The sequence below is a fragment of the Mus musculus genome, chromosome 13 (genome assembly GCF_000001635.26).
Source record: "Mus musculus strain C57BL/6J chromosome 13, GRCm38.p6 C57BL/6J".
Lineage (NCBI taxonomy): Eukaryota > Metazoa > Chordata > Mammalia > Rodentia > Muridae > Mus > Mus musculus.
The window spans coordinates 5709410-5725864 of record NC_000079.6 but is presented as its reverse complement, the minus strand read 5'-3'; the positions used below and the strand labels follow the sequence as shown (position 1 = coordinate 5725864).

General features: G+C 39.3%; 1 long non-coding RNA gene and 1 other non-coding gene across 5 annotated transcripts in view; one reads left to right on the top strand and one right to left on the bottom strand.

Moving 5' to 3' along the window:
* Positions 1 to 250: 250 nt before the first annotated feature.
* On the bottom strand, positions 251 to 393 carry LOC115488222. The gene has a single exon (XR_003950734.1). It is a non-coding gene; the product is annotated as a small nucleolar RNA SNORA48 (small nucleolar RNA).
* An 860-nt stretch (positions 394 to 1253) lies between these two features.
* Gm35330 overlaps positions 1254 to 16455 on the top strand; it is a 33791-nt gene continuing 18589 nt past the window's right edge. For 2 of the 4 annotated variants that reach the window (XR_873112.2, XR_873111.2), the window contains exon 1: positions 1260 to 1466. This is a non-coding gene — a long non-coding RNA (predicted gene, 35330). Of the gene's footprint in view, positions 1467 to 16455 lie in introns of all 4 variants that reach the window. The other 2 variants (XR_382023.3, XR_001780855.2) reach the window with 2 other exon arrangements.

Genomic DNA, 16455 nt, shown 5'->3' with positions numbered 1-16455 from the left:
TTTTCTCCTCAAGCAGAGAAACAAAGCAGACAAACTAGATTCCATCAAGATAGGATTGCGCCTCTAACAGGACCCAGCTCATGCATGAGAAAAAGACAAAATTACTCATGAAAAAAAATCAGTGCCCTGTGGGTAGGAGGGCAGGTCCATGGGCATTTTTCTCACCTGCACAGTGTGGCATGGTAGAACACAGGTCTCTGTCTTCCTCCTCCCATGCTGTGCTGCTGCCTGGATTTGATCTGATTTGATTTTATGTGTCCTAGTCATAAAAGAGCTCTGGCCACCAAGCCAGGCATCAATCTAGGATGAACAAAGATCGGATGTCTGCTCTGCCCTGACTGATAGAAGAACATCACTGCCAACAAGATATCTCTTTGCCCATTGCCAGGTGCGATGATTGTGTGCATCTACCAAGGCTAATTTATTAATAAACTTTCTTTCTGTGGGGCAAAGACTTTGAAGTCCCAAAGTTATTATTGGTATTTAGGTTCTTGGCTCTTGTTTATGGTCAAATAATTACAGACTCGTTACTGCTAGGATTACATATTCATGCTGTTATATCTGGCCATAGCTCTATGCTGAGGTGTTAGAAAGAGAAAAATATGTATTAATATGTATCTTTTGAAATGAATCTTACAAATAAACTTGTAACATCTTCATCTGCAAAACACTGTGTATATAAAATACATGACATTATTCAGAAATACACTCTTATTGTCATATATTAAACTATAATATTGTGAATGCATAAGATTTTCTCAGTGGCATGGCCTAAAAGCCAAATAAAAACAGGCTATGTATTTCATTTTAATGTGAAATTGGCTGGGGTAAATTGATCTTTATGGTTTCCTCTTTCTGTTGAATTATCCTCCCTTCCATGTATTGTAGCATTGGTTTTCAGTAGTCTATTTCCCAGTGTTGAATGTGCAAATGGCCTACAATTTCAGATTTTGAGACAACATTCCGCCGGGCGTGGTGGCGCACGCCTTTAATCCCAGCACTTGGGAGGCAGAGGCAGGCGGATTTCTGAGTTCGAGGCCAGCCTGGTCTACAGAGTGAGTTCCAGGACAGCCAGGGCTATACAGAGAAACCCTGTGTCGAAAAACCAAAAAAAAAAAAAAAAAAAAAAAAAAAAAAAAAAAAAAAAAAAGTGGAGACAACATTCCATAAATAGGGGTCTCTGAGAACAGAACAGCAAAGGAATTGTCAGTATCTGGGCATGGAGCCTAGTAGAACTCAGCCACAGGGCTAGGAGGGGCTTTCAGTTTTCAGAATGTGGCGTCCAGATGAGCCACATACTTGAGAAGTCACAAAGGTCTTCAAACCTAAGAAGAGAGTGGGGGTGGAGGTGGTTATGACTCAGCAGGGTGCCTGGAATGCCCTGGGTTCTTGCCACTCAGGAGCTAGGGACACAGAGCCAGACAGCTGTGGTACAGAGAAAGAAGGGAGAGAGTTCTGTACAGGAGGTAAGCAAAATGTGATTCTGAGGCCATTTGCATGCTCCAGGCCTTTTTTTAGTGCGCAGAATTATGATACTAGTCACAACTGCATCGTAATTTGTACGAGTAGTTTTTGTATGAAATGAGTATTTTATATATTTTAATTACTCCTCATTATATTTTATTTGTTTTTTATATCTATGAATGGGTCTGAGTTCTTGTTCTGGCATTCTGACCCCTATCTCTAACGGTGATTATCTGGCAAACTTCATGAATGAAAAAGAAATCCAGATAGTGTTTGAAATGATTGTCAATATGAACACACAAAGCAGCACATGGTAGTAGAATGCGTTTTGAACTGTCTGGACTTGTCCCTACAACTGTCTCTTTTTGCCCTCAAGTCCTGTTAAATCTCAGATTATGAAGCAAAGAGACTAGTATTGTGCCTATTGCTCTTTGTAGGAAATACCAGTGTTTTATTATTAGACTGCTATGTGTGAACTCCTTTAATTGTGGTATCTCAAGGAGGTAAGTATGGGTTTAACTATGAAGAGAAGGTGGCTCTGCTGCTGTATAAAATCATAATTTTTAATCTGAAAATTTTATATTCTGAGTTAATGGGATGAATCACTGTTCTTCCTTTTAAACAAAGAAGGTCTCATGACGTCAGGTAGCCAAAGGATCATCAGCAAATTTAAGTTGAGAAAAACCGAAAATATTAACACACTGATATAATTATGTCAGATATCATGTTGTGTTTTTTAAAAGGCATAACACATTACAGAAATATTGAACCCTCAGGGCTTGAGATATGGCTCAGCAGATGTGAGTGCTCACTCTCTTTCTGAGGATCGGAGTTCAGTTCCAACACACTGCACACTCAGAAAAAAAAAATGTGTTACTGCAGATCTGGGGATCTGATACCCTCTTCTGGCCTCTTTGGTCATCTGCATTTCTTGTACACCTATCTACACATACATACATACATACATACATACATACATACATACATACATACATACATACTACATACATACACACAAATACTCATAATTAAAAATATGCATAAATCTTTAAAATTTCAAGTATCTCTTCCTCCTTGTGTGTTACATTTCTTAAGTATTCTCACATGTGGGGGTTCATTTGAAGATAAGATATCATGAGACATACTATGTTCTTGTGACTGGAACCAGTAGAAAATTCTCAAATTGTTTAGTTCTGGGAATACAATGGGGTGCTCAGAAAGCAAACATTTCTCAAAATTAATTCCTCATTTAAAAAATTGAAAGGACATCAATAATCATTTACCTCCATTTGAGCATCTCTCTATTTTGCTTTTCGAAAGTCTTATTGATGAAGAGAAATTCAACCAGGAAAGTTGCAGTGGAGTGAGAATGGTAGTTGGCAGGAAGGTAGACATGACCTGGGGAGGGGTTTAGCTTCTTTCTTTTCCTGAAGTGTTGGGGCTGGCCTGCAGCTCTCATGTCCGGGTTCGAGCCTGGGAGGCAGCCTGGAGCTGAAAAAGAAGAGGGAAACTAGGCGACGAGAGAGAGATGGAACCAAGACAGAATTCTGATCAAGGCTCAAATTTTTAATGGTGGACACGCTTTATAATAGAGGGGGGAAGCCCATTCCCGCCAAATCATCCTTGGAGCCCAGCTGCAGGTGACCACGTGTAGGATCAGATGTAGACTCCAGAACAGCTAGGCCGATTCCCAGCAGGTAGCAGCAGCAACAGAGGCTGAACAATAGAGTGATCTAGGGAGGCAGGCTCCACCCTAGATAATCTCCTTAGTGGCAACAAAGTCGAGGCCTGGCTCAGTGTGCTTCAGGTTGCCAAGTGGTAGGTAGATGACCACAATGATGGGTATATGCTTGGGTGTACTTGACCTCAAACTATATGACTTCTCAATGATAAGAAGCCCACTGGCATGATTTAAGCTTGCTGTGATTCTTGTTATCAACAGGACTTGCACAGTTACACTGCAAACTGGGAGTCTGTATGTCTTACTCATCACATCTCTAGGCTGATGATGCCAAAAATATCTCCATCAACACAAAACATCTAAGTTTGTTTTTTGTTTTTGTTTTTTGTTTTTTGTTTTTTTTGTTTTTTGTTTTTTTGTTTTTTTGTTTCTTGTTTCTTGTTTCTTGTTTTTTGTTTTTTGTTTTTGTTTTTTGTTTTTTTTCACATCACACATCACTTTGCAAGAGAACTGGAAATAATAGTGATACTTGTCTAGAAATAGAGGGGTAAAGAAACGGTGTTAGAATAATAGCATAAAACTTTGAGAACTATACAAAATATGCAAAGTGAAATAAACTCTATATGATTATCTATTGAACAAAGTCCAGAATAGATCATAACATAGTTATTTTTACATCTTCTTGGTTTTGTGTTTTTAATATAGAGATAAAGATAAAAATGGTTTTTGATTGTACCAATATAACTTCAGTTGACACTTTTAACAATTAAAACTATGTTACATTTACATAGCACAGAGCATGGAGCAAAAGATGGCTCTATGTTTAAAAGTACTGGGTGCTCTTGCATAGGATCCGAGTTCAATTTCTAGCACCCATATAGCAGCAAACCACTGTCTATAACTCCACTTTGAGGGGATCTGAACCTGCCTGTAGCCTCTTTAGATGTAGTTTTTTAAGTAGCAAAAAATAGGATAGAGCTATAAAATAATCTCTCTTAAGATAGCCCTGAAAAATAGCAAGCATTTATTACTTATTGGATTCTTTCAAGAAAAATAGATCTGCATAATACTGTATTTGTGTCTGCTTACACATGTATGCAATGTATAAGCATGACCTCTTCAGTTTGGTAATCTTGCCAGGCTATGTATAGGCAATATAGCCTGATAATGTTCTTTATAAGTCCAACCAAACACTATTAACAATGTCAACAATGACATACAAGGCACCTTTTCTTCTTAGTTCTCATTACCTATTTGTTTTCATTCAATGCAGGAAGTTTGTTTTATTTTGGCACCAATTCTTTTATACGTTTGAATATGCTAAAATGAAAGGAGTAATAATGTAGTAATAATTTATACCATTTTTAAGTACTAAAATAGTAGTTTCACTTTAAAAAATCAAAAAGAAGCTAACAAAGGACCTGACAGAAAAAAAAAACAAGATTACTAGATGCATATTTCCAATTTTTAATAATTTATCTCTATAACAGACTAGAGACTTGAATGTAATTAGACCCCTTATGTATGTCACACAGAATTACACATGCTTTAAAGATACTTTCACAGTGTATTCTAAATAAAGGAATTCAATTGTCATCTCTTCATGCTTTCTGTGCAAGGTATCCTGTGGATGATACATAAGAAAATGAATAAAAAACATTGTGATTCTCAAGGATGTTATTCTAAGTTGATAAAAAATATACCTGTAGAAAAATAGCAGTCATGAATAATAAATACAGCGAGTGCCTTGCCAGCCATCAAAATAAGTTTTTACAATCTGTGGGTTCACAAATAAATATGAAAGACCTGCTTTCCTTCAAGTGACTTCAACGTACACAGATTCCTTGCTAGCATGCCAAGTTGCTAGGTGGGAAGGTGCTGGAATTAAAAAACAGCAGAGCCAAGGAGGAAGTATATTTTTAAAATGATGTGTAGATGTACTTTCCTTGAAGAGGTAATTGTCCTTTTAGGTTTAACAGCTGGAACTGTGTCTGAAAAATGAAAAAAAAAAAAAGATGATACTTAATCTGCTTAATCTGGGACAAATACGTCATTCATGCTTTAATATCTGATCAATTGATCAGTTGTGTTGACTTTATCATAATCCTTCCATTTTGGAACAGGAAAGACATAATAATTTTATCTGAAAAAGGATGAGGTTTTTCCAAACTTGATTTCATATTTTCTTGGCTAACTTTCATTGATTATTCTCCTGCACCAAATGTCAATGTTGGACCCAGTGTGAAAAAGGAAGGATACTTTTTATGCTCAGAGGAGTTACAACCGAGTAGATATGGGACAAGTAAACCAAACTCAAGGTAAAGGGCAGTGATTTCAGAGGAGATCAAGGAAATAAAGGAGGTCGTAGGACACTAGGGATGGGCTGAGTATTTAGCACTGGGGACAACTCTGGAAGTGTTCAGTTTATTCTTAAGACTTCTTTTTTATTTTTTTTTTTTAGGTATTTTCCTCATTTACATTTTCAATGCTATCTCAAAGGTCCCCCATATCCCTCCCAATCCCCTACCCACCTACTCCCACTTTTTGGCCCTGGCGTTCCCCTGTACTGGGGCATGTAAAGTTTGCAAGTCCAATGGGCCTCTCTTTGCAGTGATGGCCGACTAGGCCATCTTTTGATACATATGCAGCTAAAGACAAGAGCTCCCGGGTACTAGTTAGTTCATATTGTTGTTCCACCTATAGGGTTGCAGTTCCCTATAGCTCCTTGAGTAATTTCTCTAGCTCCTCCATTAGGGGCCGTGTGACCCATCCAATAGCTGACTGTGATCATCCACTTCTGTGTTTGCTAGGCCCCGGCATAGTCTCACAAGAGAGAGCTATAACTGGGTCCTTTCAGTGAAATCTTGCTAGTGTATGCAATGGTGTCAGCATTTGGAAGCTGATTATGGGATGGATCCCTGCATATGGCAGTCACTAGATGGTCCATCCTTTCGTCACAGCTCCAAATTTTGTCTCTGTAACTCCTTCTATGGGTGTTTTGTTTCCATTTCTAAGAAAGGGTAAAGTGGCCACACTTTGGTCTTCATTCTTCTTGAATTTCATGCGTTTGGCAAGTTGTATCTTATATCTTGTGTATCCTAAGTTTCTGGGCTATTATCCACTTATCAGTGAGTACATATTGTGCGAGTTCCTTTGTGATTGGGTTACTTCACTCAGGATGACACCCTCCAGGTCCATCCATTTGCCTAGGAATTTCATAAATTCATTTTTTTAATAGCTGAGTAGTATTCCATTGTGTAAATGTACCACATTTTCTGTATCCATTCCTCTGTTGAGGGGCATCTGGGTTCTTTCCAGCTTCTGGCTATTATAAACAAGGCTGCTATGAACATAATGGAGCATGTGTTCTTCTTACCGGTTGGGACATCCTGAGAATATGGACTAGAAAAATGTGGGAACTAAAGGTAGCTAGCTACATGATGTTAGACTACAATGATCACTGAACAAGTATTGTCAAAAGGTCTTGCCTGCCAAAGGAAGACCTTCACTACAGAAGAGCCTGGGAAGGACTTGGGTGAACCTGAAGTGGTTCCCTGGACTCCCAAAGTTTGAGTGGCATTTTAGGATTTATATCAAAGAAAGGGGATCAGTACTCAGAGGGAACGGGCAGGTCATGCTGATAACATACAGATGAAATCCCAATAACTGGAGAGAGAAATAAAGGAAAAGATTAAGGGTTCAAAATTTATGCTTTGCTGAAGAATGATCAAAGCTAGCTGAAGTAAATGGAGGCAAGGATGATAAAGCATATTATTGAGGTGTGATTGAAATGAGGCAGGGAAGATCTTGTGCTTAACTGTAGAGACACCTCATAACCCATTCAGTTCTTTTCACTAGAAAATTTACTTACATTGCTGAACATACCTGTTTTTCATTGGCTTGACTCTCAGCAAGAGACAAACAAGTTCTAGAAGAGTCTAGAGAGTCTTCTCTGAGATAGAGATCTAGCCCTCCTTAGACTCCATATAAAAACCTTATCAGAATCATTTCCATAATTTATTTTTTTACTAGCATCCTAAGTAATTGGACTTGGTCCATGGTGGCAATGTTGTGACTTTTGGAGGTGTCTGCTACCAGGAACTGCACAGGATTAAGACTTGAAGTAGGTACACCTCATTCAGACTTTGCAAATCGTTCCATTTCACTGTAAAATTGATATAACAATTGTGCCTAACCTATAGGGATGCATGTGTCAAGGGTACACAGACAGTGCCCAGTGAACATCCATTATCTTTTTTACCAACATATCATTGACATAGATAATTGTAGGCCTGCCTTGAGACTCATCATAACTACTCTTCTCTTAGTCTACGAGCTGAAATTTCCTTTATCTATTAAAAGGAAATTATGCCCTCATAGACTATTAAGAAAATGGGTGTGTATCAAGAGGACATCTTTGGAAAGGTAACCATTACACAATAGGTAGCCACTGAAAACTTAGACTTGACCATGTTGCCAGCAAACAAGATTCAAGGTGCTCTATATTCAACAGACCGAATCCCTGTGACATGGGTTTCAGCTCAGAGCATACTTCCTTCCCCTCTTGTATTTTATCATATGAAAGTGAGTCACTCCTTAAGGGTCCGTAATGTTCTCTGCCCTCCTGCACTGGCTCAGGTTGAGGTGGCATGTTGTAACTGAGAGTGTTCTCTTGAAATGCTCATTGTCTCCATCTCTATCAAAGGTCATAAAGGCAATAAGAGGAATGGAGGCAGATTACATATGAAGTCTGAGAATTAAATCAAAAGTAGAGAATAGACGAAAATTCATCCTTCAGACAGCCAATAAAACACCTGCTTCATAATGCTCCCTCACATCTGTGAGGCATGCATTCTATGACCTTTGAAAATACCCAACTTTGCAAATTCAATTGTAATATATAATTTCCACCTAAAATGCAATAAAATTTAAGTGACCTCTTTACATCATTAATGCTTTTTTCCAAAAGGAAGAAAGTAATTTATAAAGCTGTGAAAATATGGCCTCGCTGGAGCCTTGCTGAAACTATTCACAAATCACTGCCATTGGTTTGTTCTGGTCTCTGCCTTACAATGTTCTAAGCCTTACATTGGAGCTACTGTTGAATTCAACAGCTCATCCTTTACTCCCCATCTCTCTTCTGCCTCAGCTAGCATGCTATTGTCATTTACAGCAGAAGGATAAGATTATTTTGAAATTGCAAGATCCCAGGTCAAATGGTTTCCAGCAGTTTCATAGACCTCAGCACTGGCCTATAGACAAAAGCTAAGAGAGTCTCACCTGCCTGCAAAGGTAATGTTCCAGAAACTTCTGTGGGCCTCTGCTCTCTTACAGAACAAAAAAGTCACCAGCATTTCCTGTGAGTTTAAGAACATACTAAGGCGGTTCTGTGAAGAGAACGTGTGCTGTATAAGTGTGAGAACTTGTGTTTGGTCACCAGGACCCTTGTAAAAGCAGAGTATTGAAGCATAGATCTGTAGCCCTGAAGCTTGGTGAGGAGAGAGAGGTAACAGAAGACCTTGGGGGCGTTCAATTGAGCCAGTCATTCTAGGTAAAATGTCAAGCTCCATGCATAGTGAGAAGGCTGTCTCACCCACTAAGGTTGAGTGTGATAAAAGAAGATACTGAGCATTGACCGTGGCCTTTTCATGTGCACACATGAGGTACAACACCCTCACACAAATGTGAACACACACACACACACACACACACACAATATGATCTCAGTACTCACATTGGTATTGTGGAGAAGCAAATGAGGAAGTAGGGGGAGGGGCTAGGAACACAGTCCAGGAAGAGACAACTGTTGGAAGATCAAGGAGTGTTGTGTAATGCAGAGTCCACATATATTGGAAAGTCGAATCTGCCACATTTAATGATGGAATGGATAGGAGGTGTAAAACATAGGGGGACTCATGGCAAGTTTTTAGGCTACGGCATTCTGTGAATTGTCTAGGACTTGGTACAAAGAACCCCATTTGACATCTGAGATTTTGAAGGTTTACATGGATTGTATAATTTGTTCAAAGTGATGTCTTGCACATGTAGAACACTGAACCCAGGCTTCTCAGATTCCCAAATCTAAGCTCTTTCTCTATGCAACTTCACTTCATTTTCAAGTTTGTCCCAATATTTACAATGTAGAGAACTTTCTCTTTCATTTCCCAAGACTTGCTGTGTAACACTGAAGAACCACTAAGAAAAGTGTTAAATCATCTCTTTGTATCTTTGATCTGGGGCCAGTCAAATTCTCTGTAGTTCCTGTGCTCTGGAGTTACATACAGAGAATATAAATATAGGTACCAGAGTCAGCCATGTGCTTGCAGACCCATAGCTTTGGCGAACAAGTCACAGCCTGTATCTCGTAGGCTACTTCCAGATGCCATGCTCTAGCCTTTGTTGTTCTGCAGACCCTAAATCACGTTTGCTCAATTTTACATTCCTAGAGTTCATTTTCAAATGCATACCCCTACCATATCAGCATAGAGACAGACAAAATTATTTGTGGGTTTAAAATGCTTAGCTGGGAAACACATTGCCCTAGCAGTTGTCAAATTATTAGTGTTGTCTGATCATGCTTTCTAAACATTTCTTCATTGAGCATATTGAGGACTATTTATGCATTTGTCTGTCTGATTGTCTGTCTGTCTGTCTATTATCTATCTGCCTATTATCTATCATCTACCTGTCTATCAAACATCCATTATCTGCCGTCTCTTTACTCTCTATGTGTCACCTATTTACCATCTCTCTCTCTTTCTATTACACATCTATTTATCTATTTGATCATCTATTGTTTCTCATCTATTTACTAATCATTTTATTATGTATTAATGTCAACTCTTATCTATTGATTAATCAATAGATCTATAATCACATCTATCAACATATGTTGATCAATTGGTCTATCATTTGTCAGTTTTCTACTTATTATCTATTGGTGTACATTCATATTTACCTGTTCATATTGATCTGTGTGGAAATGATACAACAAAAGAGCATTTAAAAACAACTTATTTATTTATGATTGGTGTAAGTTTTCTTTTAGCCTCTAACCACTTCTTCAAAGTCCACCAAAAATGAAGGCCAAGAGGCAGTGAACATATCTCAGTTGGCAGAGTACTTGCCTAGCACGCATAAAGTCCTGAGTTCAAACCCTAGGACTAGAAAGCCAAGCATTTCACAGTGCTGATTCTAGAAGTTGGATGAATAAGAAGTTCAAGTGATCCTAGACTACCAAGTTCAAAGGGCCATGTAAGACTCCTTTAAAATAATAAAAAACAAATCACCAAATAAACCAACAAAAGCTTTAAACAAAGCCAAATCTAGGACCCCTGTCTTAGTGCATAGACAGTTAAAATAACAAAGCATCAGTGTGTGACAACGGATGTCTTATCATAGCATCTCATGCTGACTGTTAATTCGACAGATGCTTGCTGAAGCTCTGGTAAATATCAGGCATAGGAATTCTCAATATCAGGAATTGAGAATTCAAAAAAATCCATTTCAGGTCCTCGAAGAAGCCACATGACTAATCAGTTGAGGTGAAATATGTGTCTTTCAAATATAATAAGAACTAATTGCCAATTCTGAGAATACTGAAGGCTGCCTAGGTCCCTTTCCAAGAAGCATGTTATCTGATGAGCATGTTTATTCTCTGGTCTCTGGTGTCCAGACCACATTCTCTAGGGCTTTTCCTTCACAGACAATAACAGTCTCCAAGGGATTATCCTGTGTGTATATTTGTGCTTTTCAGTGTCTGCCATGGCACTCTGTGGCTCTGTGATGTAAACACTTATCTTCAGGTCATGTGATTTGGTCTCCTCAGAGCCACAACATTGTCCTGGCAACAGCTTTGATAGTAGGGTAAGTAAACTGATTTATAGACTCTATCTGAAGCAGCACACATCAGGAACATTTATCATATTCTAGATGTAGTTGTAGATGAAGTTGACCTAGGTAGTTCCAGGGAGGCAAACATTTGAAATGAGTCCCGGAAACGTTTTTCATCTTGAATTGGCATTGAAATATACGGATCGGATGTCTTGGCTTATGTCTACGGGCTGTTCATAGGGTTAATTCTATTATGGAATGGCACTATTCTGTTTCTCTGCCCAGTGTGTCTAAAGTTACCTTCTGTAATGGGTAGTATACAGCTTTGGCCACCAGATGTAACTGTCCCTGACTTGAGCCGTAACAATAGCTCCAACCTCACTTGCGAAGAGCAACCAAAACAAGCTGAGGAAAACGCTTCCTTGCCGAAAGAACACGTGTTCCAGAACGCGAGCTGCAGCAGACAGGCTACGTTCTTCTGCAGTTGACATTCTTTCCCCACTGACTTATTTTTACTTTCTGTTTGACTTGGCTTGCTTTTCTTTTTCCCTAAACGGTTTCTTCAGTCCTTCCTCCCTGGTAGGGTTTCCAGAGTGAAAGTCCTTTCTGCCCACACTTCGCAGAACTCAATGCAGACTCTTGTCCAGGGTCACTTGACGTCAAGGCTGACTTTTAAGTTTGCCAGAAAGACGATCTTTAGGGAACAGTTGACACCATCACTTTCTCTCTTTAGCATACAGCTACAAGCTGCCGAAGTTTATAGTTTACAAATTGCATTTCTAAACAATTTAATAAAAGGAAGACAAGAGGAGACTTTGAACACTGACAACTAACTCTTTTAAAAGACTTTTAACATCAGCATGTGTTAATTCATTACTCACTCCTCTCCCTCTCTCCTTGAGTTTTAAAATGCTTTAAACATTCCATTGCTTTTAGAATGCATACTTAAAAATCATTTATTTCTATCCCCTGAGATCATTCTATATTGTTTACTTTGTATGCTTGGATGATGTGCCCTCTGGATCTTAATAAAATCTACTTGAAAGCTTACATTGTGCTTATTTATAATTTTGAGTCTGTAGAAATTTCTCCGTTTAACAATAACTTTCTTGACTCTGTTCTCTGACATAAAAAATGGTTCTTGAAACCTTCTCTCTTCTCTTACTATTTAATCCATCCCATGACACCTTTTCCCCCTCCCTTTATTTTTTTTAACAGCCTGTCACTGAGTATTTGTTTACCAAATGTTACTTTTCTTGGATAAAATCTATTTTTGAGGCCTGCAAAAGCCAACAACTGTTTGATGCTGTCAGGCTTCGCTTTTATTTATGCATGAATAACATAAATAACTTGAAAATGACCCTAGCCTGTTTTTCTCAGATTTAGAGAGAGAGAAAAAAGTGCTTCCGGGCAATGTTTATGCCAAACCTCCTCATGCCAACTTTCCGGTTTTGGTGCCAACTGGTGTTTACAGCCAAGTTGTAAACCTTTGGTAAACACGACCCGTAATAAAAAGGCCAAGACAACCTGAACCAGGGCACTAAGGAATGGGTGTAAGTTTACTCTAAGACCAAAATTCTAACAGGAACAGAAGTGGGGAGTCAGCCAACTATGAAGTGCTCTCTCCAACCCACTGTAGCATGGAGAATACACAAATGATGGGTTTGTCTGCTAAGATCCCATTAACCCCACTTAGGCATTTTATTGGTTTCCTTTGCCACTGATTCAGAGAAGCCCAGTGATAAATTCAAAGTACCAGCTTTTATGTTGCCCAGTGGTTTGTTGTTGTTTGTTTGTTTGGTTGGTTGGTTGGTTGGGTTTGGTTTTGAATGTAAACTCTAACCAGGAGTAGAGATAAGAGCCTTAGCCTTGAGATGCTGTGTTATGTTGATAAGGACTGGCCAGAGTGCTTAAGAAAGAATCAATAGGCCCTTTTAAAATAAATTCAGAGATACCCATCCATGCCTACATTTTTTGAGTATGATGTATTCTGTATGTTGTTTATAAAACGCAAAGAAAAATATGTTCTTTATTATTTTTATTATTACTATTACTGCTACTAGTAGTACTATTCTCTCATATATCTCATTTATTTCCCCCTTCCACCCAGTCTTCCCTCCTTTCCCTTCTCCAGATCTACTTCTCCATTTCCCTTCCGAAGAGGGCAGGCCTCCCAGGGATATCAACCAAAGGTGCCATATTCAGTTGCAATACTATGAGGCACCTCCTACTTTGTTAGGATTCTATTTAGTGTGTGTGTGTGTGTGTGTGTGTGTGTGTGTGTGTGTGTGTGTATGTGTATGTGTGTGTGTGTGTGTGTGTGTGTGTGTGTGTGGTATGTGTGTATGTGTTTGTGTGCATGTTTGGAGGTATGCACAAATTTGTGCCTGTACATGTGCCTATGTGAGCATGTAGAGATTAGAAATCTATGAGGTTGTGTTCCCTCGTCACTTTCCCCTTATTTTATAGAGACAGGTCTCTCATTGGACCTGGAAGCAGACTGTCTGGCAAGAAAGCCCCAGGGAGCCTCCTGTCTCTACCTACCTAGAACAGCAGCCTCCATGAGAGATTTTTATGTAAGTTCTGGATATCTAATTCAGGTCTTCACGCTTGAGGGAAGTACTCTACACACTGATTGCTTCACTGCCTCAGAGCCTTATTTATGATTCTGTATAAGTAGTTTATTTCCTTGGAGTGAGACCCAGGCGTCTAATTGGCCTCCAAAATTGAGCAGGGACATCTACTTCTCTTTAAAGTCTTCATCTCTGAGTCTTTCCTGGATTCTAAGTCCCGTGACCTGATTCATAGCTCCTGAGTTGCTGGTGGTTCTGGTTCTGGTTACCATGACCTGGTTCTGTAACCAAAACTGGTTTGGGGGGCCTGGTCCTATGTCCCAGTCCAATGACCTGGCTGATTCTCAATCCTGGTTCTTTGACTAGCCATGAGTCCAGGTCCTGTTACTGGCTTCTTGTCCTGGTCTAGTTTCTGCTGGCCCTGTGTCTTAGTCAAGATCCTGGCTCTGTGTTTTGGTCCTACCCTTGGCACTAAATCTTAGTTCAGCTCATTGTCCTGTGTCCTGGTCTTGTTTCTGGTCTGTGTTTTAGTCCAGATGTTGGCCATGTGTTTTGGTCATGCTTTTAACCCAGTGTTCTGTTTCTTTTCCTGTTCCTGGGTGCTGTGATTGGGTTTTAATTTCTGGTCCTAGATCCCAGATACTGGGAAGTGTGTACTTCGATGTTGTCTCCAGCCTCATTTGTAAAGAGGCACTGGCTCACTCTTCTGAGCTTTCCAGCAGCGGGAGAGGGTTTCTTAGGCTGCCTAGCCTCTATACCCTGAGCAAGCAATTGCCTCTACCTTAGGCTCCACCAACCACCAAAATTCAGACTCCTCTTCCCCACAGCTTCATCTGCACTTACAGTTATTACCATAAGTCTGTAGGCTTCAGTTAATCTGCCTAGGAAAAAAAAATCCTGGCCATTTTATTCTTTACCACCTGGGGATTTTTACATGGAGAAAAACAGGATCAGCTTTTGCCTTTCAATTTCAACCAATCAGTCATCACATTCATTGAAAGATGCCTGCTGTCCAATGCGGTGACCCTTCTTGTTCAAATTGAAGCCTTACTCATAATCTGCAGAACAGACTCCAGGCGTCCTGTGTGAGAATGTGGGGGCAGTCTACTTTGTTGTTAAATATGGCACAGTATAAGAAAAACGAAACAGAAAGGGGCTAACTTTTGGAGGCTCAACTGCCCTTTCTTGCAGAGAGTCATGGAAGTAACCTTAACTGCCCTGCCCGTGAGTTCAAACAGCTGAGGAACAGAGAGAGCTGTGAGAGGCATGACACTGTTCATTCTGCACAGACTGATAGACAATCTTTCTACTTGAATGCTTACGGTTTATATAATATAGGGATATATTATAGGACATGTTCCCAGAAGTTCTGGAATGAAGAACAATTAGAACTGAGCATTGGCAAAGTGGCAACCTAGCAGACAAACACTGAATGAGTGCCCAGACACCTAGAACAGCTGTCATTATGGAAACAAAGTGTGCAGTGCCCAGGACTCAGTGACTGGTAGGATCTGGGGGTGGATGGTGGAGAGATGTTGGTCAGAGGTAGACACTTCAATTATAGGATGAGTATGTTGCAGAGAAATAATGTTTGAGATACTGACTCTGGTTAATAATAGTGGCATGGGAGCCAGCAAGAAGGCTCAGTGGGTAAAGTACTTGTTGTACAAGCCTGATGATGTTAGTTCAATCTGGATTCCACATCCCCCAGTGGGAGCAGAGAACATAGTCTCAAAAGTTGTCCTCCCACTTCCACGTGCATGTCCACACTCACAAATGTGCTATGCACTACTATTAACAAAAATTTAAGAGATAGTATATGATGTCCTTGAAGTTTGCTAAAAGGCTGGATTTTATGTGTTCTTGTTCTACACACACATGCACAAAGTTAATACTATAAAAGAATAGATGTACTAATTGGCTGGATTGTGGTAATCTTTTCATATATATATATATATACATATATATATATATATATATACATATATATATATATATGTATCATATTGTTTATCTTGACTGCATAATTTTTATTAAGTATATCTCAAAAACTTGCATATATCTTTTAGAGTAGGGTGTGTTACTATTATAATTCTATAACCCTAGCACCAGAGGGACTGATCCAGCAGAATTGTAACTTTGAAGCCATCCTGGTCTACTTTAACCTCAGTGGAGTATGAAGACTGCTAGAAAATTTATCAAGATGGATGAGTGTTTGATAGAATGTCCTCAAAGTCCAAAGATGCTGCTGTCACCGGGAAGGGGCTTGATTGGTTTTATAACAAGGAACAATCTTTCCATTCCTCTGCTGTTTCTAGTGTATGATTCTGCCCCGTTGGAACCAGCTGTGGAGGTGCTGGGGTGGCTGCTGCTTCTGTCCAATAACAGAAAGACTTCAAAAGGGGATGTCTGATTCAGGCAGCAACAAACAAATGCTTCACATGCCCTTTGCTGAGCTCCTCAGAGTCTGAAGTCTCTGGGGCTGATTTAAAAGCTAGTTCCTGTGGAAAGAATCCAGCCTGAAAGTTCTCTGAAAACAGTGGTGGAAGCTAATCTCTAATAAAACAAAATGTTACCATTCATCTGGAGAGATTTCATACATCAAATACAAGTTAAATAAAAGAGACAATGTGATTAACTCATGCCGACTTCTTTTCTAATATTGACTTTGAAAAGGCCCGGCACAGACTTGAAAGCTCTAGACTCTAACGATAGAACCGCTAATGCATTTACAAGGGCAGTACGTGTAATAAACATGTTTATAAAAATAAAACAAATGAATGCCCATGAATTTCAAATGCCAAATAGTGCAAAGGCACACTAAAACAGACAATAAATTTAAGGGCCCAATCCCAGCACTGGATATCTCTTCCTTATAGCATTTACTTTTTAACAGCACACACA